General features: G+C 41.8%; 1 long non-coding RNA gene across 1 annotated transcript; it reads right to left on the bottom strand.

The window, feature by feature from the left end:
- Window positions 1-15,173: 15,173 nt before the first annotated feature.
- Window positions 15,174-17,540, bottom strand: LOC122459157. Its single transcript, XR_006279657.1, has 3 exons — window positions 17,413-17,540; window positions 15,696-17,292; window positions 15,174-15,492 (listed from the first exon to the last, which is right to left on the bottom strand). It is a non-coding gene; the product is annotated as an uncharacterized LOC122459157 (long non-coding RNA).
- Between the last annotated feature and the right edge of the window lie 7,517 nt (window positions 17,541-25,057).

A 25,057-nucleotide genomic window follows, 5' to 3' on the forward strand; every position in this document is an offset into this window, starting at 1 on the left:
GCCCCATTGAAGTCAATAGAAAAATGCCCATGGACTTCAGTGGGGCCAGGATTTCACCCTTTGCCTTTTAATGGCAAGAAACAACGATGTTGCAAGTATACTCAGTAGTCAGCCAAAAGAAGAGGTCATTTTCCAGCTGCCTCTCTGTTATATTCAAAATATGTGGATTTCTAAGGGCCTGACTGTGCCACCCTCTGGTTCTGCCACCTTAGACCCTCTGAGGATCTTTACTCCACATGTAATCACACTGATGTCAATGGGATCTGTCCGGGTGTGAGAAATTTTGCAACATCACTAAGGGTGGCAGAATTAGGCAGAATCATAATGAGCTAGATTGTGTTTCCTCCAGGTTGGAATGGGGAAATGAGGGGTGGAAAATTGGCAGGGCTGAGGTGGTGCAAGGAATGTTTTACTACCCCCCTCTGGACTAAGGAGGAAACAGGGAGGAGAGAGTGCTTCAGAGAAGGTATTAAATCAATGGGATTATTCATGTGTTTGCAGGTTTGCTATGCCCAGTAAGTGCAGTTGTTTACAATAACCATGACACTTGTACTAACTTGGATCGCTATTACTAGGCAAGTGCTGCTCTCTGTTCCATAGTTAGGACTGAGTTCAATTTTGCACACAACGCAGGGATTCCGCCACTTTGTGTATGAAAAATAACTACCTTAATTCTGAGTTTCTTAGGTTTATAGTACTTGGTTTTGGAATAATTGCAACATCTCTGTAATGTATTTTACCTTAATTACTGATATGTATTCTCAGTTATATCTCCATTTTAGCATCATGTTTGAGAAATTATCAAAGAAATTGCGTAGTCAAAAATGCATGAGTTGTTGACTTGGTGACTTATTTGCCTTCTGTTTCACCTGAAAATTGAGTGCAGGTGAAGATTATGTATTAGTTACAGGATGATAGTAGCAATCTGTAGGCTTGATCCTGAATTCAGTGGGAGTTTTGAGAGCATGAAGAATGCAGGCTGAATCCTATACCAATTAAGGGGTACCTTGTGAGGGCAGTGTATTGGGACTTAACCAAGGAATTTCCATGAACAGTGGCAAGAGTTTCACAATTAATTAATCCCTTTGCATTGTACTGAAATGTTATCCATATATGGCACAATTACAGTGTCATCATGCTACAATAAATTTCTAAAAAATAAATGGTATTTTTATACAATAATTTCTGCCTTTTACATGACCGCATTATTTGGTGTATTCTGGACCACATATATGGGTATACACAATTATCCATCTAAAAATAAAAATGGCCATTTCTGTATATGGTGATGAAGAATGGTTACATCATAAGTAAAATATTTAATATGAGAAACACCGTACAATAGTTACAGTGGGCTAGATTGTAACTTGGACTACAGAGGGGTAAGAACCAACCCTACATGAGGTACCCTGGCACGCTCTGTCCTAAGTTCTGAGTAAATGGGTTCCCTTTGGGGTACCTGTTTACATCCTCTTGGAGCAGGTGGGCAGGAAATTGGGGAGTTGGGAGAGGGACAGTGAAGTAAAATAGTAATCGAGAGGCTAACTGGATTACTTAGAGTATCATGGGTTGGAGCCATGCTCCACCCCTCCCTTATTTCTGTTTAGTTACTGGGTGTTCCCTCCCCCACCCCCAATCCTGTTTGTTATGTAGTTGAATAAAGCAGCATGTTCGCAGCCTGAAGTACAGTAAGTAGAGTGGTGTTTCTTGGGCACTGAGCTCTCCTTTTAAAAAAAGTAGGGATGCCTAGCTCCGCATAGCACTCCCCTTTCTGGCCTGCAGAAGTTAGTGGGTCTAATGAAGACCCAATAAATCGACTGCAGAACACTCTCTGGTTGACCCTGGTATTCCACTGGGAATGAGAGGAGTAAGGTAAATCGACAGGAGAGTGTCTCCCTTTGACCCAGCATGGTGTAGACACCACAGTTAGTACAGACTGATTAGTAACTAGTTGGCATTATAGGCCAGCAGCAAATTACTATCCCTTGGAGCAAGGTGGGAAAGACAGCTACAGTTCCTTCCCTGAGATACCCTGGGGCAGATCTGCTCCATGCCACTCTGAATATATTCTGTACCCTAGTGATGCAATAATCTAACCCAGTACTAATACCCCTGCTGGGAAGTGAAAGCCAAGCGTGGCACTGGAAAAATAAACTTGTCTTCATGTATACTGGTGTAATAATAGTCAACAACACTTTATGGTTCTAAGGCTTCATCCGAAACTCATTGATGTCATGGGAAGTTTTCCCAGTGACTTCTGTAGGCACCCTTTGCTAGAGGGGCCTTTGAACTTAACTGGGAGTGTGTTAGTTGGGAAGATCCTGAATGCAGCAATCCAGCCTTGGAGATTACAAATCCCATGATGCCTTGGGGAAGAGAGAGAGACTTCTTCTCCCAGGGAGAGCACCAGTGAGCTCCATTTTGGAGAGGAGTTGAGATGGCTTTTGTGGAGCTCTGTCCAAACCAGGAGTTGCTGCTAGGAAACCCGAAGTTGCTGCTGAGAGCAAGGGAAGAAGGACAACAAAGAGAGTCTAAGGGTTGTCTGAGCCTGAGAAGAGGTGGAGTAGTTTTCTCATCAAACCAGAACCTGTGGTTGTGGACATTCAGTTAAAACAACTCCAGTCTTCAGAGGGGGTGTGCAGCTTGTTGCCTTGGCTGGACTGATTCACAGGACCAACAGAGTGCTGTCTCTCCAGTGACAAGATCTTTAAGCGCACCCACGCAAGCAAGCATATATAATTCTGAAATCCAAAGGAGTGTACACTCCAGGGTGCGGTAAATGATGTCAGTGTAAATGCAAGTTAGATAAGTTTCATTTACTACTGTAAACTGTATTTGTTAATTGATTTATTGAACTGCCCCTGCTGATTTAAATGAGTGGTGACATTTAATCTCAGTCTGTTATATCATGTTTTCTTAAATTGTTAAGTAAAGGTGTGTTAACACCAAACTAAATGTATATTGGGTGTATGTTGTTTATAATTCGTATTTTGAGTTAAACCCATTGCACAGATTAGCTCAGGTTTATTCCTGGAGGCTCCCAAGGCTCACCATTGAGTGTGTACAGGGTCCAGCCAGGTGGAGGCACCGCCAGTTGTAATTTCCTTTACAAGTAAAAGGACTGCAGCAGAGGGGTGGATAGAGGATTCGTACCTATTCAACATTGCCACTGGAATACGCAGGATCCTCTTTACTGTCAACAACATCAGGCATCTGAGCACACAGGTGATTGTTGCCTGCTTCTGAGTAACCCAGGGAGGAAAAGGGGGTTACACTTTAATGGGCTGGGCATCAAACTCAACTGACTCTTTCATCACAGGATCTCAAAATGCTTTACAAACATTAAGGGCCTGAATCTGCCTCCTTACTCTCATATTCCTGGAGTCAGATGGTATTTAACATGACTAAGGGTGACAGAATGGGGTTCTAAATAACTTGGAATCATCCACGTATAGTATGCCACATATAGTATGTAACTCTTATTAACCCCATTTAACAGATAAGGAAACTGCACCAGTGCCCAAGATCGCACAGCAATTCTGTGGCAAACTCGGGAATAGAACCCAAGACTCCAATTCAGTTCTCTAAGAATCTTTGGTATGCTGCCTTCTGTGCTTTGAACATGGATATGACACTACGAGGAAAGAGTTCAGAACCATTTGCAGTTGTCATATTCTTTCCAAATATCTTGTTTCACCTGGAGCCTCATGCTAACATAGTAGTAAAATTAGAAGTGTTTCCTGTTTGATTTCCAGTTGTATTACTTTTCTATTTTTTATTATTTTTTATTTGTGTTTACCTCACTTGAAAATGAATCATTATAGAAGTACTGCAATAGCTAAATTACCTTTTTTTTTTAACCCATGTTCCATTAAGGAAGTTATTATTCTTAAAATTCAATACACTGAAAGTTTAAAAATGAAATGGAGCAAATTTTTAACAAGCACCTGCATGACTTAGGAGCCTAATTCCCATTAACTTTCAATGAAGCTGAGGCTTCTAAGTTGAAAATTTTATCCAGGATTGTAAAAATCTCTCTCAGTAAAAGGGAATAGTGAAACTGTTCTTCAGGAGAAATCGTGGGTGCCATATTCTTTGGAGTCCTGGTACTCATATGTTTGTCAGCACTCAAAGATATCATCAGGGTGGTTTTTTTGTTTGTTTCATGCAGTAATTTACAAAAAGTTCATGTACAATTAGACATGTTCCCATTTGAGGCTAAGGCACTTAGAGGCAGGATTTTCCAACTATCGCAGCGAGCTAGTTCAGGCGCCCAGTGCCACTGCACTAGCAGGTGTCAGGAAGACGGAGTGATGATTCTAATTACCAATGTCTATATGTTTCCCGTAGGAGGAGACAAGCTGTCACAAATCCTTGCTAGTCACATGACAGAAAACCAAAAGAAACACCAATTGAAGGTGAGTATACATGTACAATAAATTCAGCCCCCGTTGCATTAGCTTATTTTTAGGATTGTCCTGAGAAAAGACTCTCAACACATATCATAAATCCTTCAATCTAGTGGAGTATATACAGAATTGTGATGATTTTAAATTTGGATTTATATCCCCTGGGACATGAATTCATAATACTTTAAATATGACTTTGTAGTGTACTCTCAAGAGTTGAGAGAACATATAATTCCTTATTCTGTTCACGAAGATAGACAAGGTGATGAGGTAATAATATCTTTTATTGGACCAACTGCTGTTGGTAAAAGAGACAAGCTTTCAAGCTCCACAGGGCTCTTCTTCAGGACTGGGAAAGGTAATCAGCGTGTAACAGCTAAATATGAAGTGGAACTGATTGTTAAGCATCAGGAGTTAACACAAGTTGCAAGACACTATTCTAAATTAAGTGGGCAATTAACATCTTTGCAGTCATGGGACAAAAGAGAGTTAATGAGTTACAGATTTTTGTAATGAGACATACAATCAGTGTTTCTGTTGTGCCCATGATTTTTGGTTCTAGCAGAGTTATGAATTTAAATTCCCAGGTACATCTTTTGAAGGTGCTGTGCAGGTTTCCTTTGAGGACATTTTGTCAAAAGTGTTTGCCCACATGTAACAGGATATTTTTGTCTTTTATCATTTTTCTGTGCTAGTTTATTATAGAGTGTAGTGATAGTCTAGTTTCACCCACATAGTGTTATGGGGGTATTTGATGCACTGTGTGAGTACACCACATGTTGTTATATGCATGTGTAGGAACCATGGATCTTGAAAGGTGTGTTGTACAGGGTTTTGATCATGTAGCAGGGGAGATCTGTCTGCAGGTTTTGCACCTGTGGTTCTGGCGGGGTCTGTTGCTGCTTTGTATTGGTATGGCCTGCTCTATAGCGAGCTAGCTTCTGATGATGAACTTGGTGAAGTTGGGGGTTGTTTGAAGACTAGAAGAGGAGGTTTGGGAAAGATTTCTTTCAGGATGTGGTACCATTAAGTAGGGATTATAATTCTTAGGATGATACCCCGTATGGGTTCCAGTGTGGGTGGTAGGTGACAACTAGGGGTATGTGGTGAGTGCAGATTTTTTTCTGTATTGAAACAGGCTCTTTCAGGGGAATTAGCTTGGCCCATTCCATGATGCAATCCACTTCTCTGTTGGAGTGTCCTTGTCTGGGGAAGGCAGTTTTAAGCAGGTTAAGGTGTGCATCTCAGACTCTTCTCAGAACATATTCTGTGATATTTGAGTGCCTAGTTGTTAATAACAGATATCTTGGTGTATCTGAGGTGGGTGCTGGATCTGTGGAGCTAAGTGTGGTGTCCTATGGATTTCTTGTATATAGTTATCTGTATGGTTCCATTGTTGAAATCAATAGTGGTGTCCAGGAATTTGATGCTGGTGTGGGAGTATTCTATAGAGAATTTGAAAGATGTTGTTGTTGTTAACCAACCAAAGGTGGTTGTTTAAGTTGGGATGGAAATCTGTGAGGGAGTTTAGGTTGTCTGTCCAGAGGATGAAAATATCATTGATGTATCTCAGGTTTATCACTGGTTTCATGTTGCATTTTTCCAGAAATTCTTCCTCAAGGTGATCGTGAAAACAGGTGTAGAGAAGGACTACTAGGATGATCTGAGGACTGGAGAACCTAGAAATGGATGAGTTTGGTAATGTGTTTGGGGTGGATAGTTGAGTGTTGTCCATTGTCTTGTAGATATTTTAAGGCAAGCAGCAATGCTGTCATGGTGAAGGATGTTGGTGTATAAGGGAGTGACATCTATGGTGGCAAGTATGGTGTTCTGAGGTGGGTTGTTGATGTTGTGGAGTTTCTGGAGGAAGTCGATTGTGTCCTGGAAGAGACTTGCTCTTTGTGTGGTGAGTGCTGTGGTTAAATATGATGGGTCTGTGTGGGATCCTTTGATTTTGTATGTTGGGAAACATGCAGAAGGTCCCTGGGGTGGGTTCTTGGAGGATGAGGTTGTAGAGTTTTTCCTGGAGTTATTTGGAGAAGGATTTGATGATATCCTAAAATTCCTTTGTGAATTGTGGTATGGGGTCTTCTTTGAGTTCTTTATAGGAGGTGGTGTTGGAGAGTTGTCAGGTGGCTTCATTAACATCATCATCACGCTTGAGGACTATGATAGCACCCCTTTTGTCTGCTGTTTTGAACTTTGTTTCACAAAGATAGGGATTTATGCAATATAGGTGTTTTTTGACAAAGAAAGGTAGAAGAAAAATAAACTTTATTCTCCATTTACAATGAACACATGATTTCTATATGAGAAGTTTCCCAAGCAATGTATGTTTAAGACTACTGAATAGATATATGCATACAAGTGATATGCCATTTCCCTATTTTTACCTTTGTACATTGAATATATTAAGAACTTCTTCTTGAACATAGGTTAGACAATACATATGTCACAAGCAATGATGAGTGAAAGAAAGAAAGCACCAGAAGGCAAACTAACTAGACAGGTAGATCCTCATCAGCATCACATTCTGTTCCATAGCTGCAATAACAATAATTGAGCCAGACACATGGATTTTAAGTGCCTCCTAAGGAGGGCAGTTAGGGAGAGACAATGCTGAAAGAAATTACATACTGAAACTTGGTGTCTCAGTTTTGCAGCTGCCAGCCTTGTTCTGTCAATAGCCTCAGCTGTTGTCTTTTCTTCTAGAGTTAGAAGGGTATGGGGGAAAATAAAGAGAAGCAAGTATGCATTTCTATCTACAAGGAGATGCTGGTCCAAATTCTTAATTCATTTGTATATTTTTAAAGAAACCTTTAAGTAGTTTTAGGTCCAAGTAGATAAAAGTTTTATTGTGTGGAATGAAGTTTACATTGGGGATATATGCATGTCCTAGCTGGGTGACTGAATACTGAGTGAGCTCCTCAACAGCCATTACTGTGTTGTTTTTCATTTCTGTTTTAACCATTTTGCCTCTTGGGTTATCTAATTCTTCGTTAGTCATCTAATTGCTCAGAGAGAATTTTGCATTCAAAGAGAGGGGAAATCAACAGCTTCTGGTTCTGCTGCTGACTGAATATCCTTCATTGGTACATCTACCTCAACCTAGAAAACAGACTTTGTGGATTTCAAGTTTGTAGTGATGAGAAGTCTAGTACTCAATGTTGACAACTTTTATCATGAGTTTTGCAATATTCGGTGTGTTTCTCAAAGCCCCAACACTTAGACACTTGTGATTAAGAGAGAATCTTGGCTCTCATTTTAAAAAGCTAGTTTCTAGAATTCCTGTTGCAGAGAAAATCTTGAAAACATGACCCAAGTGTACCTTAAAGACTCAAAATCCAGAAGGCAAATAAAAAAGTACCCCACATTTATTGGGTTTTTATATAATGTCAATCTTTTTAAGACAATTTCATGATTTTTGAGGCCGAATCATGATTTTTGAACGCTTAGGCCAGGGGTGGCCAACCTGTGGCTCCGGAGCCACATGTGGCTCTTCAGAAGTTAATATGCAGGGCTGCTGATGTATAACTGTGGCTCTTTGGCAACGTACATTGGTAAATCCTGGCTCCTTCTCAGGCTCAGATTGGCCACCCCTGGCTTAGGCTTAGCAATGTTGTGATCTGGTTAGGTGGTGAACACCTACGACTGTTTTCAGCTTCAAGAAGGTGCTCAGCACTTTAAAAGGATAGTCCCAATGATGGTGCATTGTCCCCAGTATCCTTTGTTAACTACTGATTGCAAGGTAGAGAAAATTCTGGGAAGAGTACAAAGGTAGGAGGTTGCTATGATGAATTTAGAAAATTCAGCATGGCCTGGATGCAACATAATAGAAATCCGACTAGTAAAATTGATGATGTTGAGAAAAAGGATAGAACTAGAATGGAACCTTAGACTCGTTGGAGTTATGGAGAAAATGTAGTCAGATAAAACAGAACATTTATTGAAAAAATGATTGATAAATCTTATAGCCCCTAATTTCTTGGGCAGTTTTGTAACTTGGTCTTCAGCCTGGAAATTGCAGGCAACCTGCATTCATCTGAATCATTCTGATAGAATACAAAACCTCAAAATGAGAAAAAGACTGGCAAGAACACTGGAATTTCAAGGTGGAAATATTAGAGTATATACTGATTTTTAAGATTTAAAGTTCCTATTTATTTTGCAATATAAATACACTTGATTTTGTGGTCCCTCTGTTTAAGAAAAGGCAAGGCTATACAATGGTTTAAAGCAGGGGTGGGCAAACATTTTGGGCCGAGGACCACATCTGGGTGGGGAAATTGTATGCAGGGCTGGGGCAGGGGGTTGGGGTGTGGAAGGGAGTGCGGGGTGTGTGGAGGGGTGCGGTGTGCAGGAATGGGCTCAGAGAAAGGGATTGGGGCAGAGGTGGGGTGCGGGGTGTATGAGGGGTCTCAGGAAAGGGGGCTGGGGTGCAGGAGGAGTGCAGAGTGCAGGAGGAGGCTCAGGACGGGGTGCAGAAGGGATGCAGACTGCGGGAAGGAGCTCAGGGCAGGGGGTTGGGGTGCAGGAGGGGTACGGGGTGCAATGGGGCTCAGGGCAGGGAGTTGGCGTGCAGGAAGGGTGTGGGGTGCGGCAGGGGGCTCAGGGCAGGGGGTTGGGGTGCACAGGGAGGCAGGATGCAGCAGGAGGCTCAGGGGAGGGAGTTGGGGTGCAGAAGGGGTGCGAGGTGCAGGCAGGGAGCTTAGGGCAGGGAGTTGGGGGGGTGGTTTGCAGGAGGGGTTCGGGCTCCGGGGTGGCAGCGGCGTGCACCGGGGCCAGGCCAGGCTACCTGCATGCCTGCCTTGGCCCCACTCAGCGCCACTCCAGGAAGTGGATGGCACCACATCCCTGCGTGGCCCCTGGGGGAGGGGGAGGCACAGGGCTCCACGTGCTGCTTTTGCCACACCTCCAGGTACCTCCCCTGATGCTCCCATTGGCCGCGGTTCCCCGTTCCATGGGAGCTGCGGGGGGCGGTGTCTGGAGGCAAGGGCAATGCACAGAGCCCTCTGCCCCCCCACTACCTAAGAGAAATATATTTCAATGTGCCTTGAAGATATTGTGTTCCTAATTCAAGAAGAGTTGGTAAACGTCTCAACACAGATGGAATGCAACTTCGGAGGAAACAGAAATAAACTGATTCTTAAATTTCAGAACCTTTTGGATTCCATTTGGTTGGTGTAAGGAACTGACCTAGTACAGTGCTTTACCTCTATTTTATTATAGGTAGATCTAGTAGAACTGCATATTGTTAAGGTTGCCTGACACTTTCCATTATAAGACTTCATTTTCATTTGCTTTTATAGCTTTGCCAAACTTTAACTGTTCAAGCTGAAAATTGTATATATATATATATATATATATATGAAAATAATTGGCCTGAGACTCTTTGGACAAAGTAATAGAGGCTTAGAGCACATGCCTTATATATGTGTCTTTATTATTTTCTTCTTCAGGTATCAGGCCATTATGAAACAAGGTTTTTAATTTTCTAAGGCCTGTTTTAAAAGCGAGAGAGAGACAAAGAGAGAATATGGGTTTGTGTATTACCACCATTAATACTATTATACTATAATGTTTACAAGGCATTTTTATGTTAAGAAAGTTGTTAAATAAAGATAAATAAATGAACACTTTTTTAGTTAGGAATTGCAGACAATTTGAACTCATAGAACATAAGGTCACTTTTAAAAAATGCACGACTGTCTGTACGAAAATGTTAGGTGTATTGTAAAGACACCATTATTTTACCAGCCGAGGGTGACCAGATGTCCCTATATTATTGGGTCCATTGTGATATTAGGGGCATTGTCTTATACAGGTAACTATAACACACACACCCCCCCCAAAAAGTATCCTGATTTTTCAGGCTTGCTATCAGGTCACCTAACCTGCCCCAGTGAGATCTGGAGGAAGAAATCTGCTCATATTCCTTGAGATAGAAGATAGTCTTTTGAATTGCTAATATTATGTCTGTACTTAATAGTTGTAGTATTTGTGAAGTTCCATATCTGATTGTCATTCAATTTGTTCATTTGAGAATACAATTTCCATGCTGATACAGAGAGATACTGTATAAAAAGCAATAGTTAAGAAAATATTGACAATGTTTTAGTATTAATTTTCATACCTTCTTGCCATTTTTGAAAATTTCTCAGAGTTCTTGCTATGCATATGGATGAAGCATTCCAAAGAACTGAGAGTAACCGCTCTTTTTATTTGTTTTAAGGGATGATAGTAGTTACTTATTCCACCTCTGGAGCAGGATGTATTCAGATTAGGAGGAATGGAAAACCTGTCTTATGAAAGGAGACTCAGGAAACTTGGCTTGTTTAGCCTAAACAAAAGAAGGCTGAGGGGAGATATGATTGCTCTCTATAAATATATAAAAGGGATAAATACTGGAGAGGGAGAGGAATTATTTAAGCTCAGTACCAATGTGGACACAAGAACAAATGGATATGAACTGTCCATCGGGAAGTTTAGACTTGAAATTAGATGAAGGTTTCTAACCATCAGAGGAGTGAAGTTCTGGAATAGCCTTCCAAGGGAAGCAGTGGGGGCAAAAGACCTATCTGGTTTTAAGATTCTACTTGATAAGTTTATGGAGGAGATGGTATGATGGGATAACGTGATGTTGGCAATTAATTGAGCTTTATATATTCATGGTAAATAGGCCCAAAGGCCTGTGATGGGATGTTAGATGGGGTGGAATCTGAGTTACTACAGATAATTCTTTCCTGGGTATCTGGCTGGTGAATCTTGCCCATATGCTCAGGGTTCAGCTGATCGCCATATTTGGGGTCAGGAAGGAATTTTCCTCCAGGGCAGATTGGAAGAGGCCCTGGGGGTTTTTCACCTTCCTCTGCAGCATGGGGCCTAGGTCACTTGCTAGAGGATTCTCTGCACCTTGAAGTCTTTAAACCATGATTTGAGGACTTCAATAGCTCAGACATAGGTGAGAGGTTTACCTCAGGAGTGGATGGGTGAGGTTCTGTAGCCTGCGTTGTGCAGGAGGTCAGACTAGATGATCATAATGGTCCCTTCGGACCTTGATATCTACGAATCTATGAAAATGTATGCCTATTAGGTTTGCAAACTTCAGCATAGCACAATGCCTGAAATTATTCAAAGGCTTTGCTTTAGTTTCACTTGTTAATACCATGTAAAAAGTCTGTTCATTAGATCCTTAATAATGCAAAATATAGTGTTTCTGTTACAAATAGCTCTTACATAAATCCCTGGTCACTGTAACCCTGTAATTCAAAGTAGGTTTGTTTTGTCTCTGAAATTTGTGATTGTGAACTTCTGACGGTTGGCAGTAATATATACTGATGCTGCCAGGAAAAATGTAGGTCCAGTACAGTCATGCTTAGAGCTTCCTTCACTGAGGTCTTGCAATAACCTTGCCTTGTATGGCATCAAGACAATTGAATTCTCCTTCGTATTATACACTCATATAATCTCATTACTGTCTCAAGCCTTTTTTCCCATAAATGATTAAAACTGTGGTATGCAAATTTGGACTTGGGAGGCATATCTAAGCCATCCGTACATATGAACTTCACTTATAAAATGGCTTGATGGCTGAAAGAGGGGGAGGCAGTTGTTTCATGATTTTTCTGATGGTTTGTCATGTTTTAAAGAGCAGTCCATATTCTACAAATAGCGGAGCTCACATCTTCTCTTATTTGTATAATGTAGAAAATTACCAATGTAATGAAAATAGCTCCCTCTAAATATCTCCTCTAGCCACACTTAATAAAACAATAAGAGACCTGGAATTTTTCTGTAAATGCTTTTAGTTAAACAAGGCATTTTGTGTACCTACAGTAAGCGTGATATTTACTTTTCATTATTCATGAAACAACTTTAATATGCCTACTGCTTCTTCTGATCCGATGTTCAGTTCCATCCTACTGGGGCTCATACTGAGTTGTAGCTGAAGATGTCATCTGCAATAAACATGAGCTGCTGTGACAATAGGATGGCAGAAGGTGAAGAATTGCTTTTCTTGTGCAAGGGTGCGTGTGTGTGTGAGTGAGAGAGAGAGATTTTGATTGTGTTTTACAAGATTCATTCACAGCACAGCAGGCAGTATTCACACTGTAATATTCACCCTAACACAGATAATTTGATTTTCAACCTGGTTAGCATGCATTCAGACATAGCAATACATGAAAATATATGCCTTAACAGTGCATTTTAAACAAGGTTGCACACTTTAAGTCAGAATATATTAGAGGGGAGTATTGATGGTAGCAATTGTACGAATCTTGGAAAGCCCCATTCAGCATACGGCATGTGTTACAAAATTACGAAAAGAAAAACAAATTCTCCTTTGTAAGTCTCAGAGACTGCCAACATCTCTAGTATGAACTGAAAAGGATGGACTTCACTGAATTTGAACTCCTCAAGGGGTTGTAAATAGATGGCATCTTAGGGCTTGTCTTCACTACGGGGAGATTGACGCGGCTGCAATTGATGCAGCAGGGGTCAATTTAGTGGGTCTAGTGAAGACCCGCTAAATCGACAGCAGAGCGCTCTCCAGCCTACCCCGGTACTCCACCTCTCTGAGAAGAGTAAGGGAAGTTGACCAGAGAGCGTCTCCCATTGACGCAGCGCAGTGAAGACACCGGGATAAGTCGACCTAAGCTACACCGACTCCAGCTACATTATTCACATAGCCAGAGTAGCGTAACTTAGGTCCGATTTACCTAAGTCTCAACTACTAGTGAAAATCTATTTAGGGAGCCTGATTTTGAGCTTACTTACACTGGGCAATATGACAACTTGCCATTGAATACCTGGTCAAGAAAGTGAAGGGCCTTATGGCTCAAACTACATTGCTATTCTTCGTACTGGAAGGAAAGCTGTCTTCCTCCCCTATGCGGCTGGGCAGAAAATAGCATGGAGTGGGTGAAACCTGGGTGTTGGCCCACACAGCTGAGCTGGCACTGGCGGAGAAGTAAGCTAGTGCTGGTCCAGAGCCAGTAAGGCATTTTTGCCTTTTGGAGCAAGGGAGGAGCCAGCAGAACCATTGGTGACACTATTATATTAATAATAAAATATACACCTCTACCCTGATATAACGTGACCCGATATAACACAAATTCAGATATAACACGGTAAAGCAGTGCTCTGGGGAGGGTGGGCTGCGCGCTCAGGTTGATCAAAGCAAGTTTGCTATAACGCGGTTTCACCTATAACAGGGTACGATTTTTTGGCTCCCGAGGACAGCATTATATCACGGTAGAGGTGTACTTTGCTCAAACAACTTGTTGTGATTTCAAGACAGAACATTATATGCAAGAAGCATGGGTACATTTGTGTAAGCTTTTGCTAAATGTCCAGGGGGCACATTTGCAGCTTGCATAGGAAGGCGGAGTTCTGTCTGCTTACCCCAGTGGTGTATTTGGCCGTAAACCACTTCAGTGTCACACTTCTGGCTTTTCTGAGGTTTTCTTAAGTATCATTAGTAGTGAGACTGTCTGCTCCGCCAAGTAATTATCCTTACTGCTTGGGTTTGGACCAGGAATTGTCTCTGCAATGTGCTGCCTCATTAATACAATGTAAAGAAAAAAACCCAAAATAGTAACTGGAAAAAATGGAAGTGAAAGGAGAAGAGTGAGAATAAAAATCATACTGGGCAGGATCCTCACCTCTAGTAATTCAGGGTAGCATCATTGACTTCAGGGATGTTATGTCAATTTACACCATCTGAGGATCTGGTCTTCCTTATTATTAAAACATGTTGAGGATTCCCCTACCACCCCATGCTAAGAAAAGCAGCTGGTGAAAGTTATGTTTATGCACTACAGATGGATCAGCAATGGAGCCATATAGCTCTATGTATCTGGTAAACAGGTGTTTGATTTTGTATTTGCCAACTAGCTAGCAGAAGCAAATTATTTTTGTAGAATATAGGAGAAGGATGTCACTGAAGTTTTTGAAAAGGAAGAGACAATTATTATTGGCTCCATTTTTTTTGAGAGAGAGAGAGAGAGAGAGAGAAGTACCTTGCACCAATCCTCCTTTATAACAGATCAGGGCATTGCAAAAGTATGCAGAGAGGGAAAGCAGTATAAAATTTTCTCAAAAAAGGATTATATTCAAATTAAATATTTGCATATTTTCAGTGGAAGCAGCAAGCAGTGGATGTGTTTTCAGAGCAAGTGTGTGTTCCATATAAGAAAGAGGAAGTTGCTTAAATTCTGGAGAAGCACCTTTCTAAGGACTTTTGGAGAGTCAACACAGAGCAGGATTGCTTGAAACCACAGAATCCCTCTCAGGTGTGAGAGCTGAAGCCAATCTATTCCTTAGGAGTAGTATTAGAGATTAATATAGTCCTCTTTCTGATTAACAAATATCTGCACACCAATCATGTTAACTGTGAATCTATTCTTTATTTGTAGCTATCCAATGAATAGTTAGGACAATTAATTTACAATCTATTTTTAAACTGTTCATGTTGACAGTACAGGTTTTATTTATGTTGTGTTATTGCTCAAATAAGGGACATGGTATTTTTTTCTGCTCTCTGATTCAATGACAAACAACTTTAAACAGGAGAATGATGAGTTATGAACTTTTGGATGAGTAATTATTCATGCTAACATTCATTAAACTCTCAGGATTTATGAACATTTTCACAAATACCCATCAGTGGTTTAAATATTCGCTAATAACTAATATTAGGACCCTGTGAACCATGTTGATCCAAAATCAGCATTTTTATTTGCAAACTGGGTTATTATTTTAGTCTTTGACCAGCTCTAGGGAGAGCTCTTTATTATAGAATGCAAAGAGGTAGCATAAGGCAATGTAACAGGCTGTCAGTGTTTTCCTGAAAGACTCCACCCTGTTACCAGCTATTGATTCTGTTGGGAAAAGTTTAAGTGGAATCTGCTGACGTCTTGAGACGGATGGACAGACATAAGGGAGGTGGGAGTGGCTCTCTAGAGAGAGATGATCTAGCATGTGCTAGGAACAGTCTAGAATGAGGAAACAAACCTTTGTTGTTCTTAATTTTTTTTAATGACATCAAACCTCTGGAAGGGGTGAGTTTGGAATCTACATACTGTGTTGGAAAAAGAAAAGGAGTACTTGTGGCACCTTAGAGACTAACAAATTTATTAGAGCATAAGCTTTCGTGAGCTACAGCTCACTTCATCGGATGCATCCCGAAAGCTTATGCTCTAATAAATTTGTTAGTCTCTAAGGTGCCACAAGTACTCCTTTTCTTTTTGCGAATACAGACTAACACGGCTGCTACTCTGAAACCTGTGTTGGAAAAGGCTCCTGTTCATGTGTGCTGTTAGCAAAGGATTTTTTTAACTTTCTGTTGCAGATGAGATAAATGATAGAAGAGCAATAGTAGCAACAACAGCAGGTTTTATTGGAATTTGTGGGGACCAGCAAGCCCAGGCTGTAGCCCCACAGAAGGAGCATGGACAGTCCCAGGAGAAGATGTGTTAATTCATGGACACAGCCCAAGATGGGACCAGAAGTTGACTCCAAGTGCCCCCTGGTCAATTTTGATCAGGTAGTTGCTGCTGCTCAGAAGGAAGTATGGGTCCCTCTTTTTAACATGAGGTCCAAGCTGCATGTTGGTCCCAGAGCAAGGATGCTCTTGCTGAGTATGAGGCTGTCAAAGCTGCCATCCTGGACTGGTTGGAAATCCCAGAAGAGAAGTACTGCAAAAAATTCATGGAGAAATTTAACTATCCAGACATCTGTGGGGTAACAAATACCGCTGCACATAGATTCCTAAATTCATAGAAGAAAACATTATGATTCAGAAAGTAGAGACTCCCCAGAAGAAGCCATCCTAGATCTACATGAGCATGTTAATGAAATTTGCAGGTGCCATGAAAAGTTTCACAAGGGCTGTACCACAGTATTGACATTGCCACATTTCCTGTGTTTAGAATGTACTGTATATCCCAGCAAAATATTTGTTTTTATTTCATCACAGTAAATGATATTCAGATAGGCCTCTCATCCCTAGACCTGTTTGCATCCTGTTACCAGCTATTGATTCTGTTGGGAAAAGTTTAAGTGGACTCTGCTGACGTCTTGAGACCGTCTTGGGCACCATTCACACATGCCAAACTCCTGAGTTTTTGCAGCCATCAAAATGATACATGCAAATATCACTGAGGACAGAGCTATATTAAAAGGGACATGAAGAGATTAGAAAAATGGGCAGAAAACTACAAAATGAGAATTGGGTTGAAAAAATGCAAACAAATACCTTTGGGGGAAAAATCATTTGAAACAGATATTGAATAGGAAGGAGAGTCCTGGAAAGCAGAAATGTTGAAAATATAACAATGATCAGCAAATTAGGCATGAATTTGCAATGAGACATAGCAAAAAAGGGGGCCTATACAATTGTGGAGTACAAACAAAGAAATGTCACTTCATGAAGTAAGGTGGCAACTGTTCTTTGTGCTGCAAACTGGCAATGGAAACATTTACCTGAATATCAGGAGAAACTTCTGGTGGTGAGACCTATTAGTTTGTGGGGAAAATCCCCCAAAGAAAATGGCGGAAGCCCAGTTTGTCAGCAAAACTCAAAATTTTTTACCAAAGAGAAAAAGTTTCAATTTCAGATTTCTGTTGTAAAAACAAAAACTATCATGTACAATTTTGAAAAAAACTCAATCGTTTTTCAAATTTTCTATTTAAAAATTACTGGCATTTTTGACCTGAGTGATTGCTCTGCTGAATCCTTGATATTCCCCAAGAAATGTACACCAAAGTCTCATTGTTAGCACTTTCTGAACCCTGGCTTCATCTCTCAGTCCCAACAGAGGGAAAATGCCAGGTTCACTCTTGTCACAGTTTACTTCTTTATATGTGCTGAACGTATCTCCTCTGAAAATTCAGTAAAAGAAAACAAAGGGTTTTTTTTCTCCCTTGTTGAGTTTTAGTTTGATGCATTCATTTCTCCATTACCATTATGTTCTAACACTTATTGTCCCAAATACTAAACTTTAACTAGAGCAGCGTAGAAGACAGACATTCCATTTTATGAAGGATTTAGAGATTTCAGAATCTGGCTTTGCTCTAAAGAGGAGTAAAACCTGAAAATTTCTAAATTCTCTATGAAGGAAAATTCTGGAAAAAAAATCACTTCAGGTTAATCAAAACAATTTATTTCAACAAAATTTTATTTCAATTTTGACTTTTTAATTTTGTGTTATTATAATAATGTAGAACATAATGCAAAATTTAAAAATTGGAAACTGAAAAGTCATTTGAAAATGAAAAATCAAAATGTTTTATTAGAACATTTTTTTCTGTTTTTTTCCTAAGTGAAAGTCTAGTGAAATTTACCTGATTTTATGAAGGCTTTTGATTTAGATGAAACTGTATAGTCCAATAGAATATGGTTCTGTTAAAGTTTCTCTGACCAGCTCTACCTTTCACATCTTTTCCCCACCTTGTCACGCAGATAACATGTTCATTTACTCCCTCATTATACGGCTCTACAATAAAAAGGTATATTTTCTATTAATTTTTTTCATTAGTTTTATGAAAATATGACATCTAAATTGTAAATATTGACAGAATAGAACAAAACTCCTGCTTTGTAAGCACATCTGTCATCATCATCATGTTCCCATTACACCTCTGGCGTTTAGGGCAGCGACAAAGCTCCTCCACTCCTGTCTGTTTCTGACAAGTGTTTCAATGGTTCCCCAGCTGTGCCACAGGTTTTTCAGCTCCGCTTCCACAGCTCTTCACCATGTTGTTTTCGGGCGGCCTCGTTTTCACTTTCCTTCAGGTGTCCGTCTTATTGCTACTCTGGTGATGGAATCAATTTCCATCCGAAGCACATGGCAAATCCATCTCTAGTGCCTCCTGGTAATGACAGTGCTCATATCCTCTTGGCTGCACTGTGTCAATAGATCTTGGTTTGAGATTGTTCTGGGCCAAAAAATATGGAGGATTTTTCTGAGGCAGGTTCTGTGGAATGAAGACAGTTTGGAGATGTCATATGTTCTCATTCCCCAGCATTCTACACTATAAAGTAATGTAGTAGGTTGTGAATATAGTGCAGCCATCTACGAAAGCTCAGTTCAGTTCAATATTGTTCCAAGACTACCATCAAATAAAGCCACCCAACTGCTCAAAGTCTTTCTCAGCATTTAATGTTAATAAAGTACATGGTTTCATATTTCCCTGTTTCAAAGATTTGGGCCCTCTGCGGCACCTATAGACCAGCTTGAGGTCCCTGCCCCACTGAGTGAACTCCAACCAGATATACCTGAGGGGCCAGAGAATGTTTAGTTCTTCAATAAGCAAGAAGCAAGGGCTCCCCTTAACATTTGAGTTCACAACATGGATACAAAAATAGTTAGCCCTGGGAAGAATACCATTTCAGATCAGGAATGGACAATGAATATAGTGTGAACAAAGGGAACCTTCCCTCATGAGCAATGAATCTGAGAGGGTGAGGAGGATTAATCTGACTCCTACATGAAGGCATTTTCAGAGAAGCAGAAAGGTAGGAAATTTACCTTTCTCTAAAGAGACCATCCCTGTAATATTCTCATATTTGGAGAGTAGGTAGCGGACAGGATATCCCAATGGTAAATATATAATAACTGCATACATGACGGCCATGAGCAAAGGCCAAGTGCCGATGCCTGGCAAGCTCGTTTGTTCTTCTTCGAGTGCTGGTCCCTATGGTTATTTAGTATGGATGCACTCCATGTGCCCAAGACAGGAAACTATTCAATAGCAGTAGAGAAGTACAGTAAGAAAAGTAACTGAAATACTTCACTGATAGATTGTATTTTCTAAATGGACAATTTACCCTAATTCTTGATTACTGAGGGACAATGTTCACTCATTGATGTATTTTCCTTTCCACAAGCAAATCTCTATACAACTTTTCATGAGTGATGGACCCAGATACTAATATCTAAACTGTATTCTTAAATTTATTCACCTAAATTTGGGTTATTGCTGATTATGTACTATATGTATCATATGACTTTTAAAAACAAACTTTGTATTTGTGGTTTCAGAGTAGCAGCCGTGTTAGTCTGTATTCGCAAAAAGAAAAGGAGTACTTGTGGCACCTTAGAGACTAACAAATTTATTAGAGCATAAGCTTCCAATGAAGTGAGCTGTAGCTCACGAAAGCTTATGCTCTAATAAATTTGTTAGTCTCTAAGGTGCCACAAGTACTCCTTTTCTTTTTGTATTTGTGGATAAACTAGCACTATACCCAGATGTACAGACACTCTTTACTCAACTTGTGTATTATATAATTTTAACATTAGCTTTAATAAAATTTGTAAGTCCGTTGGTCTGCACCCTGCACCTTTTGCCTCCTTGTGTTCTCAACTCGGGGCCTAAATGGCAGCATAGACCAACCACTTTCCTTTTTCTTTCTACTGCTCCCAGTCCAGCACTGAAGACTTCTGTGTCCGCAGACTTCTAGAGTTCCTTTCAAACTTTGATTCTGTAAATAATTTGTAAATAGTTCATATTAGAAAGCTTAGTTTAGTTTTAGTTAGATAGTTTGCTTTCCCCACCATTTGAAATACTTATATGCCCAGGACTCTAAGCTTCAAACACTGCTGGGCCTGCCCTCAGGTCTTCCCAGTAAGTGACCTGCACGAAAGCTGCCTGTACTTCCTTAGGAAATCACACATTTCTTTGAAGTGTGATATCTGGCACACATTCCCCCCTTGTACTTGGCAATCTCAGGACTTCAGACTTCACAGGTATCTAATGGAGCTGTCCATGAGGACCCTTTCCGATCTGGGACTCTCCCATTCTCTGTCTTATTGAACTGAGCTTCTGGGTATTGCCCCTGCAGCACCAACACTTTCAGAATCCTACAGTAAACACAAGGACTCCTTTAAATTCCTTTTATGAGAAGGGAAAGAAAAAATACCCTTATAAAAAGAGAGACAAATTGCCACTCAAGTCCTCTAAGAAGAGGACTGCCACTTCTCTCCTCTCCACACCAAGTGAGGCTCTTCAACCTCTAACCTGTGCATCTGGAGCTCACAGGCCCAGCACTGACAGCACCAGGAGCACTACAGCACTCAGAAACCATCCACAAAGGAGGTGGGATTGATCCCTGCATCGCAAAAGGATTGGAGGGAGCATGCACCCTCTGCACAAGTGGTACCATACTGCACCAGGCCCACTGTGCTGAAGCCTGCACTAATAGACCAGCCTATACCAAGGACTCCAGCCAGCATTCCTCCCACTAGGTCTTGTTACACTCTTCTTGAGGACCTGGCAATGTACACCAATCCTGAGTTGCCAATTATCTCTGAACCAGTTCTATCTAGAGACATCATCGCAGCATCAGAATGCCATTAATTAGTCCCAAGCTGCAACATGGATGTTCCAACATATTTACTGGTGTATGCCAGCAGCCATGCTGCTACAAGACAGAGAGTACCATTGGCTCCTACTCCTTGACAAACAGGAGGTAGTACCAGTGGTTTCCCCAGCAGCCCAAACATGAGATATCAGCCTGAATAGGGCTTCCAGAGCCTCCTCGAGGCCTCTAAATCCCTGTGACTTGTACTATGGAGGAAGAGACCGATGGTATCCCCCATGGGGACTGGCTCCATGCCCTTCTGAACCTACCCACTGGCCATTTAGGGTTCCATGGGATCCATACTTTCAAATCCCAGGCTACAAGGACCATGGTCACTGCTTTTCAAAGAGATTGCCTCCAAGACGGGAGCCTCAGCCCTCTTGGAGAACATTGCTGAGCAGGAACAGATGGTACCACTGGATCTGCCAGCAGTGTCATCTTCATCTCCAGAGGAGGTGGTAGCATCAGCTTCTCTCTCTCCATTGGATGACTACAGACAATACCAGGACCACCTGAGCAAGATAACATACACCCTCCAGATTCCACTGGAAGAGATTCAGGACCCAACCTTAAACTTCTGGGCATTCTCCATTTTACACCTACTTCCAAGGTGACACCCCCCTATCAGTGAAGCCATGTTGGAGCTATTTGGCACACAGCAGCCACCTGTGCTCCAATTCTGACTTTGTGCCCTCCAAAGCAGAAAAATACTTGTTCTCCCACCCTAACGTAAACTCTTTTGTGATCCAGGCAGTCACAGAGCAAAACATGCTACCCCAGCCCAGGTCTATTCCCTTTTACAAGGATGCCAAAACATTAGATCTCTTCAGTAGAAAGAACGTCTCATCAGCCATCCTTCTATTCTTATTATGACCTACCAGACACTCATGTCAAAATATGACTTTATTCATTACAACAAGATTTTGGAGTTTGCCAATAAACTACCACAGTAACACAGACACTAATTCCAGGCCAACCTGGGTGAAGGTAAACTTCTTGCCAAATTGTTCCTCCAGGCATCATTTGATACAGCTGACAAGGCTTCCAGCTCCATATCTAACTTGGTGGTCATGAGGTGGGCCTCTTGACTGTAGGCATTGGGATTCCCCAAGGAGATCCAGGTGACAGATGAATATCTCCCTTTCAAGGGTAACAATCCGTTTAGTGAAAAGACTGATGAGTTGCTTCATTCCTTCAAGAACTCTCATGTCATCCTGTGCTCCTTGGGAATATGGACCCCAGCACCTTGTGGGAAATTTTCTAAACCACCATCTCATAGGTACCAACCAACCCCTCAGCCATTCTGTCTTCAGAGGGCCTATGAGCCTCTTAAGAAATGCCAAAGATATAGGATGCCATACATACTGCACTATCACCATCCCATTTTGAGACCCAGCTGCCTACCAAGAGGGCATTTTGATGGGATGCTCAAGAACTGGCAACTAGGCCATGTACAGCCAGTCTCCCCACACTCCCTTAGGGGGCACTTGGCCTGTTTTCTTCCAAAAACATATAACTTTGGACAAAGGGGTTTAAATTTCAATTGGCTACAGGATTATATTCCTGTCTATCCCTTCTCCAACCTCCACCTCCCCATCCTTCTTCAGGGACCCTACTAGCTACAGGATTTTCAAGCCAGAGGCAGACTTCTTATTCCAGTTAGGGGCAATAGAACCCATACCTCCTAAACACTGTGGGAAGGGCATTTACTCCAAATACTTTCAAATCCCCAAAAAGAAGGGGTGCTGGAGAGCCATCCTGGACCTAAGAGAGCTGAATGTCTTCATCCGCCATTAAGATTCAGGATGACTTCCATAATACCTTCCTTGAATGAATGGATGGATATGATTTGAAGATGCCTGTTTCCAGGCAGATATTCACCAGTGCACAGGTGATTCCAGCACTTTATGGGCAAGAGCACTTCCAATACAGAGTCTTCAGCCTATTGAATGCCCCAACCGTCTTTACAAAGGTTTTGGCTGTGGTAGCAGCACACTTACGCCAAGGCAACCCAGTATTTCTGTACCTAGATGACTGGCTGCTCACAGGATGGCTCATATGAGGAGATAAAAGCAACAGTCACCTCCTTACTCAACATGTTTCATTCCTTGGAACCTCAGATAAATCCAGGAAATTCCTTGGAACTTCAGGTAAATCCAAGACACACTGGGGCATGACTCCAGAAGGGATGCCTTCCGAGTACAGTGGTCAGACCATTAAGGTACATCTTCCCTCCCATCCCCCTGTTACCTTGCATACTTCAGAAGATCAAGCAGGACAAGGCAGCAATAATCCTGATAGCACAATGGTGGCCAATGCAGTTCTAGTTCAATACAATCCTGCAGACAGCTTCTCACCCATCCATACACCTACAGTTGTTTCGGGGCCAACTGTCACAGAATGGAGGCAGGACTAACTACCCCATCCTGGCATTCTTCCACCTGGTGGCCTGAGTTTTGCCTGGGCAATGGACTTGCTCAGAGAAGGTTCAATCCATCTTTCTCAATAGCAGGAAACAGTACAAGGAAGTGCTATACCACCAAGTGGAAGAGGTTCTCCCTGTGGTGTCAGCAGCATCCCTTAACTCTTTAAAAGTCCAAGATCTCTCTTATCCTGGAACATCTTCTCTCTTTGAAGTCATCAGGCCTATCCATCCATTCACTGTGGATACATTTAGCATCTATTAATGCATTTCATCCTCCAGTGGAAAACTGCTTGGTTTTCAGCCATCTCACAACAGTAAAGTTCCTAAAAGGCATTGTCAGCACACTGCCACCTGTATTGAAACCTGCACCTGCCTGGGACCTGAACTTTGTGCTATCAGCACTGGTAAACCCACCATTTGAGCCCTTGACCTCTTGCTCCCTATAGGTATTGTGACAAAGTTCCTCCTCTACCTTGGTGGGTCTTGCGCTTATTTGCGGATTTGTTCTCCTTGGAGCTTCATGGCAGCCCTCAGTTTGGCCATTTTCATGAACCCACAGTCCATGTCAACTCCTCCTGTGTCTGACCAGGAGTTGGGAGGTTTGGGGGGAACCCGGGCCCATCCTCCGGGTTCCAGCCCAGGGCCCTGTGGATTGCAGCTCTCTACAGTGGCTCCTGTAACAGCTGTATGATAGCTACAACTCCCTGGGCTACTTCCCCATGGCTCCTCTCAACACTTTCTTTATCCTCACCATAGGACCTTCCTCCTAGAGTATGATAATGCATGTACTCCTCAGTCCTCCAACAGTATGCGTTCTCACTCTCAGCTCCTAGTGCCTCTTGCTCCCAGGTCCTCACACATTCACCACAAACTGAAGTGAGCTCCTTTTTAAACCCAGGTTCCCTGATTAGCCTGCCTTAATTGATTCTAGCAGCTTCTTGATTGGCTGCAGGTGTTCTAATCAGCCTGTCTGTCTTAATTGTCTCCAGAAGGTTCCTGATTGTTCTGGAACCTTCCCTGTTACCTTACCCAGGGGAAAGGGACCTACTTAACCTGGGGCTAATATATCTGCCTTCTATTACTCTCCTGTAGCCATCTGGCCCAACCCTATCACAGTATTCACAAACCCTCTCTCCTCCGCCTCTGCTTTGGATCCTTATACTAGGGCTATTTGTGGTAGAGTAGGCACTGGAGAGGTGCTTGGTCTGTGCCCCCATTAAACCCAGCGGTTGGACGCACAAGGAGGAAAAGGACACAGGCACAGCCCAGTGGACACTGCTGTTGAGGAGTTTCTGGTCCTGGATGGATGGAGCACATCCACTCCCAATGAATACCCACAGGGACCACACAACATGAATAACTCTAGTTATTATAAGGTACATAACCTTCCTTTATCTTTAATTTTAAAAGAGAAAGAGAAGAGAAACCTTCAGAATGCACCAGGGCAAGGTACACCACAGCCTGTCAGATGTGACCCAAAACCAATCCGTTTCAACAATGACCAACTGAATAGGCTGCATACCAAAGAAAGAGAACCTCCAGTGGGAAGGAGAATCTGCATTCCATCTCAAGTGCATTCGTCTGACATGGAAGCTAAACACGGTAAGGATCACACTCCAGCTGAAGTGCATAGTGCATACAGAGTGCAACCCATGTAACCACTATGGTTACAGCCTTGAGGCAAATTGTTTGGCTGCTGGGCCTGAAACTAAATGAGTACTGACATTGATCCCTTGCTCTGTACTGTGGAGGGTAAAATATAATCAGACAGCCCTGGCCTAATAACATCAACATATTTAAAATAAGAGTGTCAATAGGAGCCAAAGCATCATTGTTCACCACATGTGGTATTTCCAG

The sequence above is a fragment of the Dermochelys coriacea genome, chromosome 3 (assembly GCF_009764565.3).
Source record: "Dermochelys coriacea isolate rDerCor1 chromosome 3, rDerCor1.pri.v4, whole genome shotgun sequence".
NCBI lineage: Eukaryota > Metazoa > Chordata > Testudines > Dermochelyidae > Dermochelys > Dermochelys coriacea.